This window comes from Onychomys torridus, chromosome X (genome assembly GCF_903995425.1).
Source record: "Onychomys torridus chromosome X, mOncTor1.1, whole genome shotgun sequence".
Taxonomy (NCBI): domain Eukaryota; kingdom Metazoa; phylum Chordata; class Mammalia; order Rodentia; family Cricetidae; genus Onychomys; species Onychomys torridus.
The window spans coordinates 89,240,663-89,246,255 of NC_050466.1; positions in this window are offsets into that span (position 1 = coordinate 89,240,663).

Sequence of the window (5,593 nt, forward strand, 5' to 3'; positions counted from 1 at the left end):
GTGCTATGATTATCCCCATCTTGCAGCTGAGAAAACCAAGGCTTGATGATCTAGGTCAGTTGGTTACCATCACCCAGAATGCAAGATTAATTAATACATGATGTGGTGTAGAACTTAAGGTTGAACTGAGGTGCTGAAGAACTTAGCCTTTACTCATTTGAGAGTTACAGTAACACTCAGAGGAGCTTGCTGGAAAAGTGGCCACTTGTCTGATTGTCCTAAAGAATGTAGATAATTCCCTTGGGGATACCACAGTAGCCAGTATCTGTAGCTTTTCCATCCGAAATAGAGAACACAGTGGAACAGGAAAAAAAATGAGAACTTTTCTAAAGAAGAAAAAAAAAAAAACCACAAAGCTTCAGGTACTGATGGTGCCTAAGTCAGGAGTCTGAACCAAACTTAAGTTAGCAGTGAGCCAAACTTAAGGTGAGGATGTTAAAACAATAGAAAAAGACAAACAGTCCTGGGCACCTGGGCTGGGCTGACATGTGCTTAGAGAAAAGCTTGCAGGGAAAGCTTAGTGTGCAGGCAAAGCCAAGGGTGGAGATTCAGAAACTCAGGCTGCACTGCCATCTGGTGGTCAGCCTGGGAGAAGCAAGTGAGTGGGTCTAAGGGTACATGTTTAAGGCACAAGCCAAGGAAAATGGGCCCTGGCTCAAGGCATTTATACATTCACTTATTCGTGAACCCATCTATCCATTTATTTCATTTCTTTATTCAAGAAAGGTGTTTTATAATAAACATATTCTGAAAACTAAGAGTACAGCAGTGAATCATATGAAGAAAAAAAGCCTCATCTCAATGAGCTCTCATTGTACAGGTGATATATGTGTGTGTGTGTGTGTGTGTGTGTGTGTGTGTGTGTGTATGTATATATATGTGTTAGATGGTGAATGCTATGACAAAAAAAAAAAAGAAAGGGAAAGGCAACACCCTCTCCGTTCTAAATAAGACCTGCTGAGAAGCTGCAATTGAAGGGAAAGAAGACTAAGACTAGTAGGAGGTAAGGAGGCAGCCATGATGATGCCTGAAGGAGACTGGTTCTGGGTGAGGAAACAGTCTAGGAAAGACCTGAAGGTAGAGGCAAGTGGAATGTGACTGAAGAGCGAGCAACCAGGAAGCCAGTATGGCTGGAGCAAAGAGAAGAACATGAAAAGAAGTAGGTTAGGAAAGGAAGCCCAATGAAGTGGCCAGAGGTTAGATCACACGTGATTCTGGAGGCCCATTCTTTTGTACTGAGTGAATGAGACAGGAAGCTGTGGGTGGTCATTTACTCAGGGTCACCTGATCTAGCAACTGGCACGTGGCACTCTGTCTCAAAAGCCTATGTTCTGTAGTACTGATGGAAAGAGACACAGAGGTAGAATTGTAAAGGGAACCCGGAAACAGACCTCCACACATTTGCCCGATTGATCTTTATCTTCTGCAAAAGCAATTCCATGAAGGATAGTCTTTCCAAAAAGAAAGAAACCAAATCAACTGGGCAAAAAAGAGGCTAGAGAGATGGTTCAGCAGTAAAGAGCACTTGCTACTCTTCCTGAGAACCCAAGTCTGGTTCCCAGCACCCACACAGGGTGACCACAAGCACCTGTAACTCCAGCTCTGGGACATCAACACAACTATCTTCTGACCTTCAAGGACACTTGAACACAGGTGTACACACACACACACACACACACACACACACACACACACACACACCCCACACACAAATGCACACATACATATTAATTTTAATGTAATATCAATATGAATTTAATAAAAATTAATATTTTAAAAATAAATCTTTACTTAACCCCATACTTTGTACAAAGATGAATTCAGCATGGATCATAAACATGAAAGTAAAATGTGGGCCAATTAGATGGTTCATCAGGTGAACACATGAGCCACAGAAGTCTGACAACTTGAACCCATTCACCAGGACCCATATGAAAGTAAAAGGAGAGAATCAACTCCATAAAAGTGTCCTCTGAATTCCACACACATGTTGTGGCACAAGCATCTACATGTACACACACACACACACACACACACACACACACATCTTGAACATGCACAAAAATAAATACATTTTTTAGCACAAATTAACAGAAAAAAAGCTTTGAAACCTAGGGCAAGGTTTTAGGTGATATCAAAAGCAGAATCAATAAAAGGAAATTGTGATGCCAGATTTCATCAAAATTAAAACAGTTTTCCAGACAAGGTAACGTACACCCTTAATCCCAGCACTCAGGAGGCTGAGGCAGACTGATCTCTGAAAGTGTGAGGACAGCCTCATCTACATAGCAATTTCCAGGACAGACTTTGTCTCAAAAAAAAATTTAAAAGTTTGCTCAGTTAAAGACATGGTTTTTTTTTATAAGATTTATTTATTTATTATGTATACAGAAGAGGGCGCCAGATCTCATTACAGATGGCCATGAGCCACCACATGGTTGCTGGGAATTGAACTCAGGACCTCTGGAAGAGCAGCCAGTGCTCTTAACTGCTGAGCCATCTCTCCAGCCCTTTTTTTAATAATTTATTTTTTATTTTATGTTCATTGGTGTTTTGCCTGAATTTATGCCTGTGTGACGGTGTCAGATCCTCTGAAACTTGAGTTACAGACAGGTGTGAGCTGTCATGTGGGTGCTGGGGATTGAACCTGGGGGTGGGCAGTCTCACAAGGTTACATACTATGTGACTTCATTTACAACATTCTTGAAATAATAAAATAATAGGGATGGAGACAAGAATTTTGGTGGCCTGGGTTTAAGAATGAGGAAGGAAATTGATGACTGTGGTTACTAAAGGGTAAAACATGAAACCAGTCCTGGTGATGCAGTCCTGCAATTCTAGCTACTCAGCAGGCTGAGGTAAGAGAATGTCAAGTTCAAAGCCAACTCAGGCAATTTAGTGAGACCCTGTCTCAAGATAAAAAGTAAAAAAGAGCTCGGCGAGATCCAGGAAAGGTGCAAAGCTACACAGAGAAACCCTGTCTCGAAAAAAGACAATCTACAAACTAGGAAACAAAGAGCTCACAAACACCTACTATGTGCCAGCAACTATCTACAGGCCTTCGAGTATGTAAATGTACAGACAGTCCCTGAGGGTGATAGTTTTCATTGAGAATGACTCCCAAAATTTGATCCTCAGTTTAGTAGTACTGGGAGATGATAGAGCCGAGGGGAGGTGGAGCCTGTTAGAACACAGGTCATTTGAAGTGGGTATTTGAAAGGGTTAGTGAGAATCTGGCCCCTTCCCGTCTGTCTTCTCTGCCACACTCTCCCACTGTGACAAAGGCCCCCAAATGAGCATTAATGAGCCATTAGGATCCAGCAACAACTGGCTAGAACAAGGAAGAAAGGAAGCAAGGACAGACACACAGATACAGTGAACCTGGGATGAAGTGGGGTTCTCTAACCATACTGGTACCATTACCAATACTGCTACGACTATCCCTACCATTGCAGCCTGGACTGGGACCCTGTTTCTTAGGCATCGCACAGCAGGAGAGGTTGGCTAGCGTCACTAGGAGGTCTCTGTAAGTGTGCAGCAGTCTCAGCCTGTGAACACCGGGAAGGAGAAAGGCTCCTCTTTGCATACACTGATCAAATTCTCAGAAGGTGACTTCTCAGAAAAGCTTTGTCATCTCTCTCCAGCCTACCCCATACAAGTAACCGCTTTGCCAACTTCCATGCCCAATCCCCCTTGGAGTCCTCAACAGCCATGCCCATGTCAAAACACACATTCCATCAGGATTTTACTCGCTCAGGGCTTCCTCTGCTCCCTACACAAAAATAAAACACCATGAGAAATTCTAAACAAGAAACTTAGGGTGTTAGATTTAAAAAAAAAAAAAAAAGTGTGAAGACCTGCACTATCTCAGTTTTAAAAATCAAGTGGGAAAAAAAAAAAACCTCAACAGATTTTCCAGCATTTGTGCCTGCAAAAGTAGTTCCTCATGGAGAGCTACTTATGATCTGACTTTAATAAGTGGATACTCAAGATGACACTTCCTCCAACACTTATTCTACAAGTGGGAAAAATAAGGCTCGGAGAGAAGAGGCTACTTATTCAAGGCTACATGGCAAAGAATAGGAGAAATAAAATCCACTTGCCTCCCCGTTTCTGTAAGGAACTTGGGAGGGATAAGGGCAGGTGGGAACCTCTGCCTCAAACTCTGCAGAACTGCTAGTTATGAACTCCAGTACGCTAAGTACCTAGCCCAGTACCTGGTATCTACCTAGTCAGTACTCTTTAAGCCAACAGTTTCCTTACCCTCTTTGCTGAGAAAGTGGGTGCTATGACTTCATAGCTCGGATGGAAAGATAAAACTGCAGCTACTGCAGGGAACCACCTCCATCTCCTGCACCCCTCCCCACCACACACACACAGAGTTCTACAACTCTAGCATACAACAAACCTGGTGATATCTGAGGGTACTTACTGTCTAAGAGGCTCACCGTGGAGATGACTGGAGAAGAGGAGCATTCAGTTTCTATGGTGACAGCCTGAGGAGCAAGGATATGACTTGGAAGAAAGGCTGAGGTGCATGGAATCATTTCCATGGAGATGGGTAGGGGCCTCTCTGAGATTCACAGGTAGGGGTAGGGTAATTTGGGAAGTAAAGCAACTTATCTCCATAGCAACAGATAAGGAAATGGTGGGGTCCTCCAGGGAACAGCTGTCAGTAAGATTTTTTTGTCTCTGATGCTAGAAAACTGCTAGGGGTTCTACCAGACAACATAAACTCATCTTCTATGTCTCAGTGTACCTGCATACTTGGGTATAACCGACTCCAAGACCTTAGCACAACTGACACCATGTTTAAGGCACCATTCTGAATTTAGGACCCAGCACAGAGGCCCCAACAGCTGCCAAAAAAAAAAAAAAAAATGGGAACAAAGTCCTAATCCATCAGAGACCTAGCCCATAGTTCCAAGATCCAGGAAAGTCCTAAATGTACTAACCTTGTTTCTTTGGCTTCTATAGTTTTGCTTCTCACTAACCAAAATGTGTCAATCAGGATGTGTACATACATTGTGTTCATTTGTCCATAAAAGACAAAGGATGGTGAGGCTCAGGGCTGCATGATTTGGGTGAGTTCTCCCATGGAGCCGCTGGCCAGGAATACAGATTTCCTATTTAGCTTTACAAGTGTCCATGCATTCTCTGGTAGAATTAGCTCACAACATGAGGAAGACTGAACTAGCAGATCCTCTGTAAACTTTCAGGACTGTTGGTTGAAGCAGTACAGACATTATCTAAACTCTGTAAAAATTACTCTACAAACAGAAGAGACATAGTAGCTCTTGCTTGCCTTTCCTAGTCTGGGAGGGCAGGAATTTTTGTCTATTCTATTCATCCTAGGCCTAGAACAGCGCTTTGAACATAGCAGACATCCCATAGACGGATGCTGCCTTTGGTAAATCTCATGCTATTGAAATGTGCCACTCCCCCTTTGTATACTGCCATCACTCAAGACTTAGTTTGGGCATCATCTCTGATGAAAAGCCTCCCATTACCACCCCCCTCAAACACCCTCATGGGTGTTTCCATCCTAAGCTCTGAGTATCACTATAAAAGCTTTTATTCACTCAACACTGAA